Source organism: Giraffa tippelskirchi, chromosome 5 (assembly GCF_054371585.1).
Source record: "Giraffa tippelskirchi isolate mGirTip1 chromosome 5, T2T-mGirTip1v1.2.pri, whole genome shotgun sequence".
Taxonomy (NCBI): Eukaryota; Metazoa; Chordata; class Mammalia; order Artiodactyla; family Giraffidae; genus Giraffa; species Giraffa tippelskirchi.
Genome location: NC_137279.1, coordinates 149,099,494 through 149,124,999, shown reverse-complemented (window position 1 = coordinate 149,124,999; position 25,506 = coordinate 149,099,494). Strand labels below are relative to the sequence as shown.

Sequence of the window (25,506 nt, the reverse complement as noted above, 5' to 3'; positions counted from 1 at the left end):
TTAGCAACCCCATGGACTGCAGCCTACAAGGCTCCTCCGTCCATGAGATTTTCCAGGCAAGAGTACTGGAGTGAGGTGCCATTACCTTCTCCGTTACACGTACTAGACATTCATAAAATGAAGTACTCAGTGAAGATTTTGAGAGAAAAGCAAGACTCGTGCAGTCTGAAAGAAAAGAGTTGCTTTCATGGAAAGCAATTCCTATTAGTGACAAGGGAAATAGGTTCAGAGGCAAGAATGATTTCATTTCAAATGTGTAGGATCCGGTCCTAAGTCTGCTTGAGCAAAATGTTGGTTTATGTTAAATAATAGTGGGAAATGCTCTGAGAGCTACTAGTAGGGTAGGCAGTCTTATCGGTAGAAAAGTTAGGAAGAAACTGCACAAACAAGGAATAAAATTAGAAAGAGGCATGGCTATATTTAAAATATAAATATATTTAAAAGGTAACCAACAAGGACTTACTGTATAACACAGGGGACTCTGCTCAATACTCTGCAACAACTTAAATGGGGAAAGAATTTGAAAAAGAATAGATACACGTATATGTATAACTGAATCACTTTGCTGTACACTTTGAAGTAACACAACGTTGTTAATCAACTATACTCCAATATAAAATAAAAGTTAAAAAAAAAAAGAGAGAGAGAGAGCAATGCACCAGAGTAGGGCAAAGTGTAACAAAGCAGCGAGCCATGAACCTGAACTATCTGGTATGAGGAGCAGTGTATGGAAACCATGAATCAAGCAGCACTTAGGCTCATGCTTGAATCCCAAAGAGCAGAGTAAAAGTTCTTTGTCTGAGCAGGAAAACCATGACTCAGAGGATCTAGTGAGATAGGAGGCACTAAATGAAGTGGGTTGTTTAGATAGGCAAAGACCCAAGGAGCCAGTGGAGAGCAGAATATTGCTTCATTTCATTTCAACTCAGCAAATATACAACCAGACTCTGAAAGTAAGACTTGTGCAAAAAACTGGAGATATAGAGGGATAAAACAACAGAATTGGAGTCCTGGCAGAATGAATTAGAAAGACGAGGTAACAAAAAATAGGACTGGCCTTGTTGCTGCAAACAGTACTATTGAGTTTTTGCGTATTTATTCCCCTTTTAAAACTAGAACTGAATCTTGGATGTATAGAAGATGGAGGCCACAGACCTAACACATTACACAGTTCTATATTCTAATTTTCTATCTTTTCTTACATGCTCTTTACCCACCTTTTATTAATATTCCTGTAAATTTTTTTTTTTTTTTTTTTTACCAGAATTAACAATGGTGCTTTCTCCTCTTGATTTTAAAGGAGGCTTTGCTGGCTGTGCGATTTTAGGCAACTTATTCAACCTCTCTGAACTTCATTCTACTCTTCTGTTAAAATGAAAACAAATAATGTTTGCATTTTAGTGTTCTGAAGTTTAAATGATATAAAATATATCCCAGTAAATCGCACAAAGCTACATGAAGCACATGCTCCTTTATCCAAGTTTTCTTCAGTTCGTCACGACTTTCTTTCTTTTTCCTTTTTCTCACTCCATGTACTGAAAGATGTCGGAGCTAAGAAAAGCAATAAGTTGAAAAATCAAGTTATTCTTTTTATAGTGATATTCTACCCTGAGAAATTTCTGACAGGAGGAGAAGGATCATGGATTTGGGAGCCAGGCATTTTCCGTGATACTGATTAAGAGTCAGTATCCTGTCCAATCTTTTAAAAGAAGAAACGTCAAGTCTTCACAATAGCCTAAAACTTAGTGATCTGGCCTGCTCTGGGTTCTCTCAGGTCTGATTTTCTCACCTCTCTCTCCTGTGTTCCCTCTCCTCCAGCCACAGTGGCCTCCCCACCTCTTCTGTACCTGTGATGTTGCACTGGCTGCCGCCCCTTGCTGGGCATGGTCCTTCCACCAATAGCTGTGAGGATAACTCCCTGTCCATCTTCACATCTTTGTTCAAATGTCACCTTCTCAGTGAGGCTACTCTGACACCCATATTTAATTTGCAAGATCATCTTTCCTGCTTCAGCATTCCAAATCCTTTCTACTGGGCTGAAAATTTTTCCCCATCTAATCTAATCATCTAATGTACTATGTGATTCCTTATTTATTAATTATAGTCCATCTTCCTTACTGAAATAAAAGCTCTACAAAGACAGAAGCTTTTGTCTGTTTTGTTCAATGCCTTATCCTAAGTTCTGGCACATGTTAGGCTCTTAGTAAATACTTACTGAATTAGTAAGGGCTGTATTTTTAAGATAAATATGAAACATTTACGTTAGTAACAATAAAACTTATTAAGAGATCTGGTTGAATAGTTTTAGTGAGAAAATAATTAATTACAGATTTTTGATTGGAAGACAATACTTATGAGAGAGTTCAAAACTAACTTTGAAATGAAATCAGGTAAAAGTAAATCAAAGCGATTTAAAATGAAAAAACCTCTGCTAAATATTTTAATTAAGATGGGGAGCAGAAAGAGGAATTTGGTGACAGGTCCAAACTTTTAATGCAAAAGAGCATGGAAGGACTCTAAAAAATGGTTTCTACAGTAAAGGGGCACAAACTATACAAAGTAATTTATTAGAAAAATAACTGCATGTGTACAGGATACTACATGTGTACAGGATACTACATGTGTACAGGATATTACAAATAAATATTATTTTGTCCAGTAATGGGATAGTGACAATCAGAACATCAGAAGGAGGGCCTGAAATGTTTCTCACTTCAATCAAAGAAAGAGTTCATAACATCAATAGCACAGAATCAGGAAACAATTTGGAAGAAGAGATAAAATTCAGGAAAGCTAGAGATAGATAATTCCTAACCCGCAATTCATGAGATCATAGTAGTGATGACCATGATAAAACACACACACAGAAAAACACAAAATGGTTACGGCAAAACATATAGCCTTCTTGTTTGAACTAAGTTTTGTTAAAGACAAGTTTTCAGTCATGCATATGACACATCTCATTATCATACAATTTCCTTGTATATATATGGTGGTGGTTTAGTCGCTAAGTCATGTCCGACTCTTGTGACCCCATGGACTGTAGTCTGGCAGGCTCCTCTGTCCATGGGATTCTCCAGGAAAGAATATTGGAGTGGGTTGCCATTCCCTTCTCCAGGGTAATCGAACTCAGGTTTCCTGCATTGCAGGCAGATTCTTTACCAGTTGAGCTACAAGGGAAGCCCTACATTTATATATATAAAATATCTGGAAAGTTAATCTACATTCCATACTCTGCAAACACATTTTTGAAAAGTGTTTTAAATTCACTGCCATATTTTCCAAAAAATTATCATGTAGACCATTAACATCTATAATTTTTATGAAAAGCCACAAAATATAAATAAAAAATATTTCCAATATTCACAAACATCTGTTTTAATTTAGCGTTAGTAGCCAAATTGTTTGGTATTTAGATATGAGTCTTTATCCATTCTTTCTATTACAAGGATGCATATGTGTGTGTGTGTGTGTCTATGATTACCTTTATAAAGAAATGAGCATGGAAAATAAAGTGAAAGATCAAGAGCAAGTAAGAAGTGGTTTAATTTTGTCATTATTAGGCTTTTTACTTTTTTTTTCCACTAATAAGTATCGAGGCTCAGAAAACAAGAAAAGAAAGTTGTGGGATTTTGTCCTTACATAGTATAGTGACTACAGCAATTTAATGAAGAAAAAACCAAGGATATCACTCTTATTAACAAGACAATATAAGTGAGGAAGGTTAATTGTACATGATCTATTTTCTGTGGTATATTCTATAACTTTTCCTCATTTTTTAAACCAACATATGTCATATTTTGTAGACTAAAACTACAACTCAGAAATCAACTTTGAGTGCTGTCCTTCTGGGAGGCCCCTCTATTCAGAGTGACACTTTTCCAAATGGCCATCACTGCATGATTACTACGTGATGGTGCAATTTAGCTCTCCTGATGAACACTTAGGGTGAGGACCACTCACTCTGATACCTCAAATCATACTTTCCTAACCCTTCTGGTATAATTGTTTTTTAAAGCAGAGAGAATGTAGTAAGATATATTTTAAAAGAAAGCTAACAGAAGTATTGCTAATTAGAGGTAACTCTTTTGGTAAAACAATAAAAAGGAAAGGGATAACGTCCTCAGTACAGACTACAGAGACAAGAGTTCCCTTTCTGTTTGTACAAATTTCACTTAAAAGGCATATTGCTTCTTTTTTGGCTCCCACCAATGGAGCAGACAAAACTATATTTGCCTAAAATGATGGGTACTGTTATACTCTGCTTCAGGAAAAGATACAAGACTGACATGTTGCTTTCATATATGGCATCTCTTAAAGGCCAGTGCTTTACTAGCACATAACCATTACACAAAACTGGTATAAAACTGTTGGGATTTAACTTTAACAGATAAACAAAGGGAAGAGAAAGGGGTGAATCAATAAGTCTGATCACCCATTAGAATTCTATTTATACTTTTACTGGGAAGATATTAATATTAATTGATTTAAATAGAAGCCACCAGTTTTCATGTGACATTGGAGCTTATTAGCAATGATAATGTATTTATATTTCACAAGGAAATATGAATTAAATATACCTGGATTTTATATCAGGGACCAAGGCACAGCCAATTTGTTCCATTTTATACTCAACTATTACTGCTTTTAATTTCTTTGTGCCACATTATTGGTGTCTCATAGGTGGCTCAGTGGTAAAAAAAAATCTTCCTGCCAATGCAGGAGACACAGGAGACATGAGTTGGATCACTGGGTAAGGAGGATCCCCTGGAGGAGGAAATGGTGACCCATTCCAGTATTCTGCCTGGAAAATCCCATGGACAGAGGAGCCTGGCAGGCTACCCTCCACGGGGTTGCAAAGAGGTGGACATGACTGAGCACACACGCACCCCACATTACTGAGTGCCTTTTTTTTTGCTAGCTTCCACGATATACACTGGGAATATGAAGCATAATAAAATTGCTTACCTAATTAATATGCTATTATTTTTCTGTAAATGCATATATTGTTTAGCCTGTAGCCTAATACCTGGTAATTTTGCAGAGGCATTGAAAGGGGATCTTTAATGCCATATCCTTCCATCAAAAAGTAAAAATATAAGTATCAATTGCAGCAGAAGACTGCATTTCCTAGATTGTATTAAAGGTATTGGCATTGGCATTGGTAAAATGCCGTGTCTCTGGCAAGTTTCCATCAAAGCTTTATGAGAACACAGTGCCTTTAGAAGAAATCAAATTTACTTCTCTGATGCTTTGCAAAGATTTGTCAATTTTTTGTTACTAAAATATGAATTTATAAGAATAATATATAAATACTGAAGAATATTACTTTTCTTTTTATCCCTATTGTGCCAGAAAGCACAGGGCAAATCAGAGACTGCAGCATTGCACAAAATGCGTTTTAGGGGGTGGCTAAGAGATCTCAAAACAACTTCCATCAATAAAAATACATTTTACAGGAAGTTTTCTTGATAGGACTATGTAGAAACTGATTTCTCATTTTCAGATCAGCTTGGGAGATACTAGATCAAGCAGAAAGAACATGTTTCCATATTCTTCGATTTCCTGGATGCTTTTATATGCTAACATGCTTTGTGAAGACAGGAGGGCTCAGTTTTTCTCAACTCAATTTGGTCACAGGACAGTGCTTTCTTTGTCCCCCTATAGATCATCTACTGGAATTATTCTTCCAAAGAAAGCACTTTGGGAAAGTTATACAGTGCACTGATTAACTTCAGCGATTAGGTTGAGATTTAAAAGGCAAGTGTATCTACATTTTAATACTCCAACATCGGATGTACTGGTTCTTCTTTGGAAGGAATAACACTGTAGAAATGATAAGAATCAGGGAGGGTTCTAAGGGTGGCGTTGCTCAGATTGTATTTGTGCTAACATTTTGCAGATGTGCATTTTAGCATCTGAGAGGCAATGTTCCTCCAGTGAACCTGAATTATATAGATTAGCCAAATGAAAAGGAACACTTTCTTAGGAATTTTGGTCTATTTTCTAACTGCAGTTTACCCTGTTTCAAATATTCTCTCATTCACCACCATGCCTCCAGTTTGTTAAAATTGTAAATGTCACTTGCCCATATTGAGTAGAAGTTAGTAAAGTTGATCTGATGTATTATTTATATTCTAGCTTCATATCACCCTTTTGGCTGAAGAGCCCAAGGCTCTAAGAACTTTTCAATAAAGCAAAAATGATGGAAGTTAGTATAAGAGTAGAAAATCTAGGATAAAGAGAGTACAAATAAGAGACTTATGAAACTAAATACTGACAAAGTATTCAGAGTTCATTTATTAAAATGGAAGAATATGAAAACAATAGTAACATAATAACATATAAAAATCAAGTGGCATAGAATTAGATGTGTTTTCTAATTGTATGCACAGTATCAGGAGAAGGTGATGGCACCCCACTCCAGTACTCTTGCCTGGAAAATCCCATGGATGGAGGAGCCTGGTAGGCTACAGTCCATGGGGTCGCTAAGAGTCGGACACAACTGAGCAACTTCACTTTCACTTTTCCCTTTCATGCATTGGAGAGGGAAATGGCAACCCACTCCAGTATTCTTGCCTGGAGAATCCTAGGGACGGCGGAGCCTGGTGAGCTGCCGTCCATGGGGTCGCACAGAATCGGACACGACTGAAGCGACTTAGCAGCAGCAGCAGCAGCAGCACAGTATCAATTTCAAAAGGAGAGGACACATCAATGACAGCCTCTTACAAACAAGAATCTTGAGTGTCATGTGCACCCCCCCAATTCACATCATGGGTAACTTACTTATTCATTTCCAAACACTATGTGGAAAATTCCCAAATTGGAAAATGTTGAATCTTTCAACATTATTAATATCCAGAAAATCTGGTTAATTTTAACACTTTTCATATTTTTTATGAAAATCACATAAATGAGCCTAGATTTTCTCACATCCTTGAGAACAATCAATTCACGATTGGAGTCTAGGAAGAGGGGGAGTGATGAAGTCTCAACATTATTTAGGACAATAAGGATGGCCCAGAGTACAGAATGCTTCCCTTGTGGCTCAGCTGGCAAAGAATTTGCCTGCAATGAGGGAGACCTGGGTTCGATTCCTGGATTGGGAAGATCTCCTGGAAAAGGGAAAGGCGACCCACTCCAGTATTCTGGCCTGGAGAATTTCATGGACTGTATAGTTCAGTTCAGTTCAGTTCAGTTGCTCAGTTGTGTCTGACTCTTTGCGATCCCATGAACCGCAGCATGCCAGGCCTCCCTGTCCATCACCAACTCCCAGAGCTTACTCAAACTCATGTCCATTGAGTCAGTGATGCCATTCAACCATCTCATCCTCTGTCGTCCCCTTCTCCCACTTTCAATCTTTCCCAGCATCAGAGTCTTTTCAAATGAGTCAGTTCTTCACATCAGGTGGCCAAAGTATTGGAGTTTCAGCTTCAGTATCAGTCGTTCCAAAGAATATTCAGGACTGATTTCCTTTAGCATGGACTGGTTGGATCTCCTTGCAGTCCAAGGGACTGTCAAGAGTCTTCTCCAACACCATGGTTCAAAAGCATGAATTCTTTGGTGCTTAGCTTTCTTTATAGTCCAACGCTCACATCCACACATGACTGCTGGAAAAACCATGGCTTTGACTAGATGGACCTTTGTTGGCAAAGTCATGTCTCTGCTTTTCAATATGCTGTCTAGGTTGGTCATAACTTTTCTTCTAAGGAGCAAGTGTCTTTTAATTTCATGGCTGTAGTCACCATCTGCAGTGATTTTGGAGCCCCCCAAAATAAAATCTGTCACTTTTTCCACTGTTTCCCCATCTATTTGCCATGAAGTGATGAGACCAGACACCATGATCTTAGTTTTCTGAATGTTGAGTTTTAAGCCAAATTGTCACTCTCCTCTTTCACTTTCATCAAGAGGCTCTGTATAGTTCATGGGGTCAGAAAGAGTCGGACACGACTGAGCGACTTTCACTTTCAGAGTACAAAATAACTCAGAGAAGGATTTGATTTTCCTCTCAAGTTCAAAATTTTGTTAAAAAAAAATGGATTAGACTGGACTGGGAATTATTAACTAAATGAGTAAAAGATATAAAATGATTTATTTATAGAATTGGAGCTCTGATTCTAGATGGACTCCATTCAAGTTATTTCTCTATCTCTTCCTAGCAGGGTGACTTTAGGCAAGTTATTTAACCACTTAGTCACTATCCTTATCTTTAAAATGGATATAATAATAGTATCTACCTCCCAGAATTAGAATATATTAACTTATTTTACATAAGATACTGGAAATACTGTCTAGCATATAGTAATAACTCAACAAATAATTATCATTATTTTGATTTTATAAGCAACAATTTCCCCACAGTCTTGCCATCAATGTCTCTGATAAGTTTAAATGTCTTCTCTTCATGGACATCTCTTCAGTCACCTAAAGTGATTCTTCCCTCCACTTGGGAATTATAAACATTTCCCTAAGCCCCTACCCTCAGCATCTTTAAGTTTAATCAACATCATTTCTAATTGGGAAATATTTTTCCTCTTTAGTTATATCTTGCTAACTCTTAAGTTATCTTAACTAGATGTGGCCTATTTTTTGATTTTCAGTTACCATTTAGCTTGACATTTTCACATGGATGCCCTATGAACGCCTCTAACTCAGCATGAATTTTTCCCATTTCTTGATTCCCTGATTCATCCACTACAATGCTGCCACATTTAGTATTCACCTTTCAATACACACTTCAAATAGAACCTCCTTTACAAAGCTAAGTGCTCAAGTTAAATTTTATCAGTACTCCACTCTTCATTTGAATCTCATTCTTATTTGTGGTTATTTTTACTATATATCAAATTAACCCACCACTAATATAAGCTGTTGAGGGCTAAAAACTATAATTTTCAAAGTACTTAAAAAATGACAGGGTGAACAAAAAAATTTGATATTTAATGAACGGTTGCTAAGTTGGATGGTGAATGTAAAGGGAATCATTACCTTTTAAAATGGTAAATGAAATGGAGTGATTACATGATTTATACAAAAACATACAGCAACATAGTACAATTACAGTCAGTGGGATAAAAAAAAGAACACAATTTCTAATAAGTAAGATAAGAATGGTCAACATGAATATTTATATACACATTTTAACTAATGTGTATATACATATAATTAAATGTATAAAATGTTAACACACAAGATTAATTATGCAAGTACATAGTGAAATATGTATAATATATAAATATATTTTTGCTTAGTATTTCAGATATGCCATTACCTGTGCTATTTTTGTAATGACAGTATTAGAGGGCAACAAATGAAGATGACTCATCCTAGAATAATATTATGTACTCAAGGGCATTTGAGAAAAATTATTTTTAAATTGTTCCATATGAATCAAAGGGCTAGGAGGAACTGAGAAAGTCATCTGCTTTATACCTATGCCTCAGGCTTGAAAGTTTTTACATTCTGTTGAAATGATTGATTAATATTCAGGAAAAGAGAATATCCATAGAATTTCTGACCATGTGCTACATAATCTCCCTAGATTTCTACTGTTCCAATATTTTCATCATTCTCAGTGCAAAAGATCAAAATTAGCAGGTACATTGATTAAAACCAATTTGATTATTTATCTCACTTAAAACATAAAGGAAAATACCTTTTAATGTTTGAAACCATATTAAATTTTTGGCTATTTTCTGTTATTGCATATAATACTATGCATTATAGTATTAGATTTTTCTACTTTTATTTATTTGTTGAAAATATTTTGATGAATTTTAAGTCCAAAGCAGAATCTGGGTTTTGACATTTCAAGACCTTGTCATGTATTTGTATGTGTGTATATATATCTTCACAAAAAACATTTTTCTTCTTTTTTATGCATTAATCCAGAGATTGTGAAGATGTAAGCAATACATTTGGCTTTAAATGTTGATTCATCATTAAATTATCATTCAAAATGTACTTTTTCTTTCTAAGGTTCAGCAGCAACACTGGAGAAAATCATAATATCTTCAATAACCAGTAATCGGCAAATGGCTTTGTAATTGGAACAGAGCACAGTTTCTAGAAAAGTTATATTTCCTATCTGAGCCTCTCAGTGCTGTGCAAGTTTTGAAGTCATATGATGGTTGCCTCTAGGACATAGAATGGAATCAGGAAAGTCCTCCTGGATATAGTTTCCACAGGAGATTTACTTACAACACAGAACCTCCTCTGTAGTCCATGCTTTGGGTCAATGCATTCTGCTATCTGGAATAAGAGAGCTAAATATTTGCTGAAAAATCTGATGCATTTTTAGACAGGCAGGAGAAAAATATAGATATCTATCTGCCTTTTTCACAATTAAGAAATGCAAAATTCTGCAATTCTATTCCAACCAAACTAAAATTGCCAAGTGGTATTTAATATCATGAATGCACATTTTGGATGAGCTCTGTAAGAGAAGTGAGAGAGGAAACTTGAGGATGCAATGCAGTAAAGTTGGGTCCTTCCTAAAATTGTTCTTCAATATCTGGATGAGAAGAAATCAGAAACTATTCATGCATGTTTCAAGCAAAAAAAAAAAAAAAAGTGAAAAACCCAGTCTTTCAGCTATAATAAACTCCAAGCAAAAGTATGCAACCTGAATTTAAAATAAACCCTTTAGATTTTTCAACTTATGAAAAAGGATATGAAACTAGCTCAACCATATTATACCCCAAAATGTCTGTTAAAATGTGACCTTTTACTCTGCTTTTCAATAATTATAGAATTATAAATTCTGATCTTGATTTTTATATATATTTCATATTCTAACACTTCTTGGATGGAGGTAAGAAAATAACCTTTGTCCTTGGAGAGGAATGCTAATGCTGGCTAAAGGCCTAGATTTTAGTTTGTTCCATCCCTTAAAATGTAGATAAAGGTGTAGAAATGTTATGTTACAGTGACAAATAATGAAAGGAAGAATTTAATGAAGTACATTGGAGAACACTCTCACTATGCCAGTTGCTCATTTATCTTGCCCTTGTTTTTAAGAATTTTTCAGTATAAATATAACAAATGAAACAGAGAGTAAAACATATTTTATACTTTTTTACCTTTTCCTCCTTCAGGCAAAGAAAGGGAAAAAAAGGAGCTAATTTTTTAAGTGCTGTTTATCATGAAGGTAAAATTTAGATTCAACAGCTCACCGTTCTTCCATAGGTAACACCTCTCCTTTCTTTCTGACCCATTTATGGGATCTCTCTGATTCAGGTTTACATGCTACATGGCTGGAAAGGTTTATAGTCTCTTGAGGCAGCCATACCTCTGCCCGAAGTCAGAGCTTGCTACTTACATCAGATGATTTTCCATTTATCTGCATAGCTATGGAGGGAGCAGACCTTGTTGAAGTAATAGTTTTATCATCCATCTTCCTGCTTCTCTTTGGGTTACTATTATCTCCTCTATTTCCCCCGGATGTGGACCTCTAAAACACCTGCTGACTTCACATGCCCTCTATGTGAAGCCTTTTATGAACCTCAATTTTTTTCCAGTTACTGATACTACACAGAATTACATGATATGAGCTCACTGCTTTCATTATTTAATTTAAATTATTACATGTCTATTTATTATTAGAGACTGAAGATAGCCCAGGGACAACTTAAATAAAAACAGTCCAGAAACTAAAAAACAAAACAAAACCCTCTTAAACCATTCTCACTCATTCAAAAGGCTGGCTGTTTCCCTCATATCCTACCTTTGTGCAATTGCACCTTTGTTCCAATGAGCTCTAGGAGCATCTCATATAAAAGTTTATTTTTCTTTCCTAACCTTCCCCAAATCAGGAAACTGATTCATTCATTCAATAAAAAAGCTATTGGGCACATATTAAGATCTAGGTGACAGAAGTATCATAATGAACCATAAAGATAAAAAGCATTACCTTCATAGAGTGAATAGGTTTTTGTCTTTTTGCTCCCAAATCTTTATAGAGTAAATCATCATAAAGCACACAGTTCAACTTATGTTGCTTCATTGTCCATAGTACTTACTGGCTTTCCATTTTTACCAAATAAAACATAAAGCCCCAAACCCTACCATTTGCCCTAAGCATCCTCATGCTGTTCCCCAAATACTCTTTGCACGTGAAAACTTCATGACTCAGACATTTCCTCCTCTCCTACAATCCATGGGGGCGGGGGTGGGCATTACCATCTTCAGGTACCTCATGATGCCGGAAATAAATTTGTCCTTTCTCACTATGGTCTCTCTCATTTATCATTTTCCTTGAATTTGATTCATATTTCTCTTAGGGAATTTACATCATTTGTTTCTATAATATAGATATTTATAGCCTTAATCTTCCTAACACATAAACTTTCAAATGCAGTTAATATGGTTTTTCAATTTTTTCAACCATTCTTCACATTGGGGCCTCTAATAGAGCATGAAATATAGACATTTCTTAATAAACTATGAATGAATTACTCCACCATTGCTATGTAATATTTGTGTATTCTTTAGGTTGACTTCTCTAAGACCATACACGGAATTTAGATATAGAGATTAACATAAGTACGATTCAATAGAGTGATATATAAAAGTAAATGGAATGAAAAAACTGGTTTGCATGAAAAATACGAAGCCTAATTTCCCTTAAGAATAACCTATATCCTAGGAACAAGTTTGGGACCTAAGGAAAAAAAAAATGAGCTTATTTATGCAACAAAGATGCTTCCTGGGACAATAATGGAAGAGCTTGTCTGCTGTATACAAGAAAATTAAATAAATGCTTGAGTGACTGACATTTTGATGTAGTAAAGATTTAATTTATAAAATATATCATTCAACATTGTCTCCAGCAAATCTCAGGGGACCATATCTTTTGTTTCATTTGCAACCAGGAGACAGGCACATTTAATATTATCCTTGCATTACCTTCATAACAAATGATGGGGATGTTTTAAATAATAAGTCTACAGTCAAGTTAAGCCATTGGACATTTCAGAGTTGACAAGTGAAAATTTATTTTCAGGAATTATTTTGTAAAATTACTGCTTTACTTCAGCATGAGTCAGTGTACTAATTTACTATGTCCCAGTTAGGCACTGAACCGCTTGATTTCATTTTTCACTAAATTTCAGTACATTCATTACTTCTCTAAGGAAAAGACATCAGGAATCTTGGGACCGTTGTGGGTCCTTTCGGGTTCAACAACTGTAGTTGCAGAACATGGTGCAAAATTACACTAAGATGAGGGTTCAGAAAATATCTTAAAACCTTTCTAACGATATGGTGCTCTGTGCACTGATATGCGTTGCAAAAATAATAGCAATGACAGTGAATATCACCACATTTGTGTTCATCACCTTTGGTACTATTCATCAATCTGTTTTTAAGTCACGTGATAGTTCCTTCCTCATTTAGCCCCAACCCTCCCATTCCTTTCTATTTCAAAAGTAAATGATCTGGGCTTTAATTTTTCCAGGTTCATCTTCTGGGAAAACTTATCCATCTCTCCAAACATCCGTTCATCCTTCTTGTAAGTATTTGCCAAATACCTACCACATGCATTGATTTTTAATAGGAACTATGGAAGATCAAAAATAAGTAATGCAGAGTTATATTTCTTCAGGAGGGTAAGGTGTAGTTGAATGTACTTCCAAAATAACTTTTACAGAGATTCAGATAGTATATGTAAACTAGGCAACTGCATTTATCTGGTTTAGTCACCAAGATTTTGATTCGGAAAGTTAATAGTTTAGCTGTCATTGATTTCTTAGACTTAAGAACAACTAAAATTTTCATAACCAGATCAGCTGTTTTGTTAACAAAGAATTTTAAATTTACCTAATGTGTAATATGAAATTGAACATGTTGAACATCAAAATGTCTTTCAACATAGTATTATTAAAAATAATGTCCCCTATGTTCCAAATAGAACCTTATTTATAGATTCCTTTTAAAAGGTTTGCCTTGTTCTCTCAAGCACCCTGCTCAGGCCCTAACAACCTGCAACACTATCTTTAATGGGTCATATCTTTCCCAGGTGTTGTTGTCCTTGCAGATCAGCCTACAGCTGCAGAGCTCTGTTGCTTTTCTGAGCCTCTTTCTGCCTAAATACTGGGTATCATGCTTGAGTTTCTCATTTAGCTAATTGGCACTTAGGTCTTATGAATTGAATTGTCCTCCCTTAGTCAGATAATTGAAGCAGTGTACTCTAAGCTCCTCTTCACTCAAGCATCATCTCTACACTGAAAATTGCAGATAAAATAACTCTATCCTTTCTGTCAAGAATTGGCAATATGATCTGCGTTGCAATTAATTAGCCCTCCCTTCTGGTTAATTCTGCTATCCTTTCCCACTGGTGGCCTAAAGAACTTTAGAATTATTAAAAGAAATGTAGTGCTGATATACTTCTATATCTGGGAGGCCAAAGTTGTCAACTGAGCCTGGGCAGATGATGTCTGGACATAATTATTTGTTTAAGCCTCAGATATTAATGTAAAGAATAAGAGCATGGATCATACAGTCATAAACCAAGGTTAGGTTCCAAGTCCTAACTCTGATCTTCAGCCATAATTTCTCCTTTATAATTATTAAATGAGATAAAGATATAAGGTGCTTGGCAAATGTACTATACAGTGAGTGTTCCATAAATATTAGCAATATTGGGCCATGTACGTTGAAAACACTAAGTCAATATCAACACTGTTTATTCCTATCCATGACAGACAGTTTTAAGTTGTGCAACATCTGTTCATCTTTCAGGTCCATTTTTTAAAACAGGGATTAGAAAACTTTTTCAATAAACAGACAGAGGGTAATTATCCTAGATTTTGTGGGGCATATTGTCTCTATTGCAAACACTCAATTGTGTTGTAATAGCATGAAAGGAGCCAAGAACATTATATTCCAATGAAACTTTATTTAAAAAAATAGGAGGATGGAATTATTCATGAAGCTAAGCTGTATATAATTTGTGGATTACTATGACTGAATGTTTGTGCCCCCAAAAGTCAAATGTTAAAGCTTAATCCCCAATGTGATGGTATCTGCAATAAGGCCTTTGGTTGATGAAGGTGGAGCTGTCATAAATGGGCTTAGTGCACTTACAAAAGAGACACCATACAAAACCAAAAACACTATCCACAAAACAAATATTGATAACAATTAAAATTAAAAATGTCTGCTCTGCAAAAGACAATGTCAAGAGAATCAGAAAATGAGTCACAAGTAGGGAGAAAATATTTGCAAAAGAAAAATCTAATAAAGAACCATTATTCAAAATATACAAAGAACTCTTGAAATTAATAATACAAAGAAAACCAACAACCAAACTAGCAAGTAGGCCAAACACCTGCACAGACACTTCACCAAACAAGATATACAGATAAACATAGGAAAAGATGTCCTACATATACCATCAAGAATATTCAAGTTGAAGCAACAATGAAATACCACTATATCCCTATTACAATGTCCAATATTTGGAATGTTGCCACCACCAGATGCTGATAAGGAGGTAGAGTCAAAGGAACTTTCATATACAGTTGATAGGAATACAAAATGATACAACAATTTAGGAAGGCATGTTGGTAGTTTCTTACAAAATTAAAAATATTTTACCATATGATCCAGCATTGTGTCCCTTGGTATTTACCCAGAAAAGATGAAAACTTGTGTCTGTACCAAAACCTGCATATGGATGCTTATGGCAGCTTTATTCATAATTTCCAAACTTAAAAGCAACAAAGATGTTCCTCACTAGGGGAATAAACAAACTGTGGTACATTCAAACAATGAAATATTACTCAGTGCTATAAAGAAATGAGCTATCAAGTCATGAAAAGACATGGAGGCATCTTAAATACATATTACTGTGTGAAGAAGCCAATCTGAAAAGGCTACATATTGAATGATTTCAACTACAAGAAATGCTGGAAAAGGCAGAAACTATAGCAACAGTGATTGTCAGGGATGCAAGGAGGGTAAATTAAAAAGTTGCCAGAAAACAGAGAATTTTCAGGCAAGTGAAAATGCTCCATAGGATATTACAATGATAGCTATATATCATTATGCATTTATCAAATTCCATAGAAAGTACAACACCAAGTTGAGTTCATTTATTCAGTCGTGTCTGACTATTTGCGACCTCATGAACTGCAGCATGCCAGGCCTCCCTGTCCATCAACAACTCCTCGAGTTCACCCAAACCCATGTCCATTGAGTCAGCGATGCCATCCAACTATCTCATCCTCTGTCATCCCCTTCTCCTCCTGCCCTAAATCTTTCCCAGCATGAGGGTCTTTTCCAATGAGTCAGCTCTTCACATCTAGTGGCCAAAGTATTGGAGTTTCAGCTTCAACATCAGTCCTTCCAATGAACACCCAGGACTGATTTCCTTTAGGATGGACTGGTTGGATCTCCTTGCAATCCAAGGGACTCTCAAGAGTTTTCTCCAACACCACAGTTCAAAAGCATCAATTCTGCAGCGCTCAGCTTTCTTTATAGTCCAACTCTCACATGCATACATGACTACTGGAAAAACCATAGCCTTGACTAGACAGACCTTTGTTGAAAAACTAATGTCTCTGCTTTTCAATATTCTGTCTAGGTTGGTCATAATTTTCCTTCCAAGGAGTAAGCATCTTTTAATTTCATGGCTGCAATCACCATCTGCAGTGATTTTGGACCCCAGAAAAGTAAAGTCAGCCACTGTTTCCAGTGTTTCCCCATCTATTTGCCATGAAGTGATGGGACCAGATGCCATGATCTTAGTTTTTGAATGTTGAGCTTTAAGCTAACTTTTTCATTCTCCTCTCTCACTTTCATCAAGAGGCTCTTTAGTTCTTCTTCACTTTCTGCCATAAGGGTGGTGTCATCTGCATATCTGAGGTTATTGATATTTCTCCTGGCAATCTTGAGTCCAGCTTGTGCTTCTTCCAGCCCAGCGTTTCTCATGATGTGCTCTACATATAAGTTAAATAAGCAGGGTAACAATATACAGACTTGACGTACTGCTTTTCCTATTTGGAACCAGTCTGTTGTTCCATGTCCAGTTCTAACTGTTGCTTCCTGATCTGCATACAGGTTTCTCAAGAGGCAGGTCAGGTGGTCTGGTATGCCCATCTCTTTCAGAATTTTCCACAGTTTATTGTGATCCACATAGTCAAAGGCTTTGACATAGTCAATAAAGCAGAAATAGATATTTTTCTGGAACTCTCTTGCTTTTTCAATGATCCAGCGGATGTTGGCAATTTGATCTCTGGTTCCTCTGCCTTTTCTAAAACCAGCTTAAACATCTGCAAGTTCACGGTTCACATATTGCTGAAGCCTGGCTTGGAGAATTTTGAGCATTACTTTACTAGCATGTGAGATGAGTGCAATTGTGTGGTAGTTTGAGCATTCTTTGGCATTGCCTTCCTTTGGGATTGGAATGAAAACTGACCTTTTCCAGTCCTGTGGCCACTGCTGAGTTTTCCAGATTTGCTGGTATACTGAGCGCAGCACTTTCACAGCACCATCTTCCAGGATTTGAAATAGCTCAACTGGAATTCCATCACCTCCACTAGTTTTGTTCATAGTGATGCTTTCTGAGGCCCACTTGACTTCACATTCCAGGATGTCTGGCTCTAGGTGAGTGATCACACCATAGTGATTATCTGGATCGTGAAGATCTTTTTTGTATAGTTCTTCTGTGTATTCTTGCCACCTCTTCTTAATATCTTCTGCTTCTGTTAGGTCCATACCATTTCTGTCCTTTGTCGAGCCCATCTTTGCATGAAATGCTCCCTTGGTATCTCTAATTTTCTTGAAGAGATCTCTAGTGTTTCCCATTCTATTGTTTTCCTCTATTTCTTTGCATTGATCACTGAGGAAGGCTTTCTTATGTCGCCTTGCTATTCTTTGGAACCCTGCATTTAGATGGGAATATCTTTCCCTTTCTCCTTTGCTTTTCACTTCTCTTCTTTTCACAGCTATTTGTAAGGCCTCCTCAGACAGCCATTTTGCTTTTTTGCATTTCTTTTTCTTGGGGATGGTCTTGATTCCTATCTCCTGTACAATGTCACGAACCTCCGTCCATAGTTCATCAGATACTCTGTCTGTCAGATCTAGTCCCTTAAATCTATTTCTCACTTCCACTGTATAATCATAAGGGATTTGATTTAAGTCATACATGAATGGTCTAGTGGTTTTCCATACTTTCTTCAATTTCAGTCTGAATTTTGCAATAAAGAGTTCATGATCTGAGCCACAGTCAGCTCCTTGTCTTGTTTTTGCTGACTGTATAGAGCTTCTCCATCTTTGGCTGCAAAGAATATAATCAATCTGATTTTGGTGTTGACCATCTGGTGATGTCCATGTGTAGAGTCTTCTCTTGTGTTGTTGGAAGAGGGTGTTTGCTATGACAAGTGCGTTCTCTTGGCAGAAGTCTATTAGCTTTTGCCCTGCTTCATTCTGTACCCCAAGGCCAAATTTGCCTGTTACACCAGGTGTTTCTTGACTTCCTACTTTTGCATTCCAGTCCCCTATAATGAAAAGGACATCTTTTTTGGGTGTTAGTTCTAGAAGGTCTTGTATGTCTTCATAGAACTGTTCAACTTCAGCCTCTTCAGCATTACTGGTCAGCATCAGACTTAACCCTAAAGTAAGCTAAGGTTTTGGGTGGTTATGATGTCAATGTAAGTTTATCCTTGGTAACAAATGTATAACATTAATAACCATTATGACAAGTGATGGGTATATGGGAAAATCTCTATATCTTTCTCTCAGTTTTTCTGTGAAACTTATACAGCTCTAAAAAAATTAATTCTTTAAAAACACTTAAAGAGACTACAGAGAGCTCTTTCATTCTGTTTCCTGCCACATGGGAACAAAGCATAAAGACAACACTAACTCTCAGTTAGATACAGAATCTGCCTGGGCCCTGATCTTGAGCTTCCTACCTTCTCAAACTGTAAGAAATAAATGTTTGTTGTTTAAGTAACCCAGTCTATGGTATTTTTGTTAGAGTAACCCAAATGGACAAAGACACTGACTCTGTTCTAAATCACAGGACGACTTTCACACAAGTCTCCAACCCACATTCTCTCTGGCATATTGTTCCTAGACCCTAGTAAAATGACAAATGCCTGTCCATGATAAAGTTTTATTAGAGAAATGAGAACACGTAAATTTTTTTTTTCAGAAGATAAGATTAAGTTAGAGATTCCATTTATACCAACTGTCCTTTCTTCTCTTTTTGTGTTAAGACTTTTACCTGAGAAATTGATGGTAATAGATGATATAAGTTATTTTAAAATAATTTTATTTGATTACATAACAAGATGATTCTATTAAGACCAACACCACCACTGTCGGTCAAAAGACAGAATTTGCATGGACAACAAAAGTAGTGCACAATTATTTCAATTTTAAAAGAAAACACTTCATTATTACATTCTAGAATTATGTTTCTAAATTTTCAAGAATTTTAAGAAATTTTAGTCCATGCCTTAACCCATGTATGTACTGATACTCTGTCATACCTCATATATTCAAAAAAAGCAAGATGTCCTCTTTGAACATTCCTAATCTCACTAACTCAATGAAAACTTCTTTTATTTTTCAACTCTTAATAGAAAACACTCTTTACATAAAAGTAAATTCTAGAATGTAGACAGCTTTTTGTCCAACCTCCAGAATCACATATAAACAGTTGAAAGTCTTATCCATGTAATAGTCTTCTGATATTTGAAAACTTCTCTTATCCACAAAATAAAATAGAACAAAACAAAACAAAACAAAAACATATTCTCAACTTACCAAATATTGTTTTCCCAGTTCTTTTCTTTTCTTTCAATCTCTAACACCTATTTCTTATCCTCACTTTTAATTGATGACTTGCCTTTGTAATTTCATTGATAAAATTCAAAGAATCATACGAGAAATAGCATAGACTTTGATCATTACATATACATGCTTATTAGCATTTGTATCTCTATAATCATCATATTGAAAAAATTAACATTTCATTCAAGATGATAAATTAAGATTGTTATTAAAGAAGAGCTATATAATGTTCATGAATAGATGACATAATCTTGAAAACTTCTCCTTATTTACTTCATAAATTCCTGTGGTTTTGTTCTTGTTTGAAGAACTTTCTAAAAGAACCTTTCAAAAACCTTTTTGCCAATTCTCTCTATTTACTCCATAAATTCCTGTGGTTTTATTTTTGTTTGAAGACCTTTTCAAAACTTTCATATTTATTTACATGGAAGAATAACAGTCAAAAATGAACTAAGTCATCCTGAAAAATTGTAGGGGATAATTATCATACTATTGTCAAGGGATGCTATAAAACAGGGGCCCTAGCCTCTGGGATTTAAGCCTGATGATATGAGGTGGAGCTGCTGTAATAAAAATAGAAATAAAGTGCACAAAAAATGTGATGCTTGAGTCATCCTGTAGCCATCCCCCCACCTTGATCCGTGGAAACATTGTCTTCCACAAAACCAGCCCCTGATGTCAAAATGATTTGGGGCTGCTATAAATACATTTTAATAAAATCTATGGCAAAAGTTGCGGGCTGAGGAGAAGGGGGCATCAAGAGGATTAGATCATTGGATGCATCACTGACTCAACAGACATGAGTTTGAGCAAACTCTTGGAGATGGTGAAGGACGAGGAAGCCTGGTGTGTTGCAGGCCCTGGGGTTGCAGAGCTGAACACGACTTGACAACTGAACAACAAAGTTCAGGGACAGACAATTACACTTTTATGGAAGAGAATCATTTGTTCATAATAAAGCATCACTCCTCAGATCAACAGAGAAAGAATAAATTGTTACATAACACCAGGGAAGATGGCTCACCATATAGAGGAAATCATTGTTGGGACCCTCATCTTATACTATGTATAAATGTTTTGATGGATTAAATGCCTAAATATGACATATAAAAATGTGATACATAAAAAGCATAGCAGAGTATATTTATGATCTAAAAAACAACAACTACAAAAACTATAAGATAAGATTTTAATGGTTTAGCCATATTGAAATTACAAACTTTGGTTCAACAAAAGAAAATTGAAGCAAAATTAAGATACACTTGATAGACCAGGAGTATTATTTTAAAATGCTGGTGATAAACAAGGAATTTTAAATAAAAAAGTTTAAGTAAAATTAATGGAGACTGGGAAAAATTATTCAAAATGTCTAAGACAAACAAGGAATCAGTATCAATAATATACAAAGAATATCATTAAATCATCAGTTAAAACGACTAAAATTAAAAACTGAGAAATAGTCAAACGTATCAAAAGAAAATCCTCAAAGTAGAAAATCTGAATAATTAATATAATGTATAAATAGATGCTCAAATTCACTTGTAACCAGAAAAATTCAAATAAAATGAGAAATCACATCTACGAAACTGGCAAAAATCACAAAGCTTCTTAATGAGAAATTTTGGAAGGATATTTGGGAATGGAAACTTTAAGCATTGACATTTACATAAATTTAAAGTCTCAAAATAATTCTATATGCTTTATAAGAAAATATTCACACTCATTAATTTATAGTAAACACATTAGAATGAGTGGGATAAGGCAGGAGAGGGAAAGGGGAGTTAGAATAAAGGATATAAAATAAAAGTAAATAAAAGAGGTTACACGTGGACAAATGACAATATGCTGTGAACTGGAAAATAACTATTATCTCAGCATTATGTATGCAGTTCTAAAAATTAAATAACAGTAACAACAATATAGAGTTTAATTATATTTGAATCAAACTCTAAATGGGCTTTAAATTTACATTTGAATTAAACCTTAAATGGGCTCCAGTGGTGGCTCAGATAGTAAAGAATCTGCCTGCAATTCAGCAGACCAGGGTTCAGTCCCTGGGTCAGGAAGATCCCCTGGAGAAGGGAATGGCTACCCACTCCAGTATCCTTTGGCTGGAGAATTCCATGGACAGAGGAGTCTGGTGGGCTACAGTCCATGGTGTCGCAAAGAATCGGACATGCCTGTGTGACTAACAAACTTTAAATATTCCAAGAATTTCAATTGTAAAATGTGAAATGAAGTTTTTAAAAAGAAAGCATATGACAACAATTTGCAGTAAAAAAAAGTCTAAAGTGTTCCCTAACAAGTAAAAAAACAGACTTATCATGAATTGTAGAACAACATTTTAAAGAACCAGTGTATTCCATGAAAATCCATTATAAAGAGCAGCTTGAAGAAAAAAAAGAACATTACTTTAAATATGTTGTATTTTCTGAATTGACTCAGTCATCTGTGAGCTCAACTCCAGTCACCTGAAAGTAAGTATTACCAAGAGAGTCCTTGCAAGAGATATGGTTGTACATCCAAATTCAGATGAAAAGGAAGATGTGGTCCTTGATTTCCAACAGTGAATGATTTTAGAGACCAGGGAAGGGATGAAGCAGAGAATGAATGAAGAAGCTGAGGATGGGGAAATATGAAAATATCCGAGTTGACTAAAAGGGGCAATAAAATGAACAGGAAGGATAGAAGACTGTATTTAAGCATCTAAGATTGAAGATGAATAATAATCAAGAAAAAATTTCTTTGAGGAAAGAGAAGAGTACACTAAAAATAATTTTACCCTGGCAGAGTTGAAGTTCGAACCAAGGGAAACAGGAGCACAGCAAGGAAACTGCTGAACCTTGACTGCTGTTGGTCATGTATTTCCTTGAAATTTAGCATAGCACTCTGTGGCAGGGTTTACGTGAATATTTAGTTAATGAATACAAAAAGTAATTAAATTCATTGTTTAGGAGACTATAAGAGTAAAGAGCTAAAGCTTACCTGGAGGAAGTAGTGGGGTTTCTAACAGAAGATAGAAAACCTAAGCAGATTGCTTCAGTTATCTGAAGTATTCTTTTGTCTGAGATTATCTGGTTACACTTGAAAGCTATTAAATATCTTACAATTTATTTTTTAAGCAAAGAAGTGCCAATTATCTTTAATTGCTCATTATCTAACTCCTGAACTGACTAGCATACCAAAAAAAAAAAAAAAATGTCCTGTTAACTCTCCCTGGAAGTTAACTTCCAAATTCACAGATAAATCTTTTTTTCTCTGTTCAATCAGTTCTGTTACAATACTCATATAATATCACTTTACTTGAAATGTAAATATCTATCTCTCAATATATATAGTTATGTATTTATATATTATTAGAATTTCCAAATGAAATCCATAGATGTTTTCTGCAATACCAATCTCCTTTTAATTATATAGCAGATTCCCTCTCTAAAATGCCTTTCAGTCTGCCTGGGTATTAGCCATTAAAAATGGAATATTGCTTGTCTCAATTACATAAAAAGCTTATCTGATTCTAAGGGTCACTGAAGTTTCCAACCCTCTTCTGAAAATAAAGGATATAGCTAGTGTAAATGATTCGGCTACATTACTGGCTTTCAAATGACAATTTAATTGAGTGTAGGAGGGAGTCTATCTTCCTTAAGACTATTTCCTCTAGTGAGTAGTAAAATGCACCAGCTTTTTACCATATAAAGGGGCAATTGACTTAGTGACAAATAGACACACTTGAAGAGAGCTATTCTGATGTCATGTATATAAAACTCATTAAAAAAAGTCAAGTCTTTTCTTTGTAGATATTATTATTTACCAGAAGGGTTCAGATGCCTTAGATAGGCAGATCAGTCAGTCAATCTTCTTCCGTTAAATCCAGCTCAGTATAGCACACAGAATCAACTTAAAACTCATATAAATACGTGTTGAAATCACTTAGTGTCATTTCTGAGTGAAAATAGAGGTATGGGGAAAATTTCTCTCAATGTCTTTTTGTAATAACAGAAACCATTTAATATAAGAAGAGGAATGAGTTGATTTCTCACTTTTGCAAAATTATTTTTAATTTTTTCCATTCATACCCCACCCTTAACCCTGAATTTTTACATTTAAGTTTTATTAAGAAAATCTAGGTTACAAAGTTTTAGGGGAAAAAATAGAGAGAGTTGGGGAAATTAAAACTACTTCTGAGCATTTAAGTCCTTTCAAATCCAATTTTATGGGAAACAATAAGTCTGCTAGTATTTTACTTATATTCATTGAAGACTTCTGACTTTGGAAATGCTTTCATGTTGATTATTTCGTTTGTCATCGAAACAATTCAGTCGGGCAAATGTAAATTTCTGATTCTGATATAAGAAGATTTAATTCTAAAGAGGTTAAGCAGCTTACTCAATGAGCTTGGCACAAGAGCAGAACTTTGAGAGAAAACAATCCTTTTTGACTCCCAGTCCAGTGCTCTTTCTATTTTTCTTATTTCACTTTACAGAATTTCTGACAGTGTATAATTAACTTGTAAGGAGAGTCATTCTCTCCAATGTTACTGTTGAAGTTTCTTGATAATTGTTTATGTTATTTTACAGTGTAATTCCCTGTGGGCAAATGTGAAGCTCATTCCTGGTGAAAAATACAAGTAAGTTAGCATTAAATCATTGAGGAAATATATGTATCTTTATTCTTAATCTTTTAATTAAAAGTTAGACTGCTATCTTTTGTTGTATTTTTTAAAAACTGCCAGTCTCCATGTAAATGGAGAAATGTTACATATTGAGACCTTATCAATGATGTATGATATTTATACCCTGGAAAAAAAATAGATGAAAAGTTCAAAGACTATGCCCTTTGATTTTGTATGTTTATTTATTTGAGTGGGTTTATTAGTTTTTAGTTGACTAATCCCAATAAAATGCCTTTTTTGCCCTTATAAAATTTTATTATCATTTTCAGAAAATAATACCTAGGGACTACTTGGTTCTTACATGATGGTATAATTTAAAACAAATGAAATGAAACAAACACAATTTCACTTTGGTAAGAAACATGGACAGTGCCTTGGAAACTCTAATGAAGGAAGTGAGTTGTGTAAAAGACCATAATATACTTACGATTCACAAAAGAGGAGAAAAAAAAACAAAACATTTAGAGGCCAATTAAAGAGAATTATTTGAAGAAAAATAGAATCAAATATTGCACAAGAAGAATAGAGCCAAACTTGAAGCAAAGGCTCAACAGGAATATTATAACAAGTTCATATTACTATTTTTTTTTGAAAACTGATAAAGAGTTTTACTTAAAAAGGATGTTTTTACTATGTATCAAAATATACTAATATGACCAAAAAAGTAACCAAAACCTTCTTTATAACAATAAAATCTGGAATGAAATACTCTAATGCAATTTAGACGGGCATATTTATTTAAAAGATGGACTTCCCTGGTGGCTCAGTGGTAAAGAATCTGCCTGTCAATGCAAGAGACTCAGGTTCAATCTCTGGGTTAGAAAGGTTCCCCAGAGAAGGAAATGACAACCCATTCCAGTATTCTTGCCTGGGAAATCCTATAGACAGATGGGCCTGGCAGGCAAAGTCCACAGAGTTGCAAAGAGTTGGACACAACTTAGTGACGGAGCATGAGCAAGAGATTTAATTAAGAAAACAGTTCTTTCTCTTAAACTATTATGGTGATATCATGATTATTCACTGAATCCTCT

The 25,506-nt window shown here is 35.2% G+C and overlaps 1 protein-coding gene across 1 annotated transcript in view; it reads right to left on the bottom strand.

The window, feature by feature from the left end:
• The window catches only part of NEGR1 (neuronal growth regulator 1), a 960,822-nt gene that overhangs the window by 348,462 nt on the left and 586,854 nt on the right, over window positions 1-25,506 (bottom strand). The gene's annotated exons all lie outside the window — the stretch shown is intronic.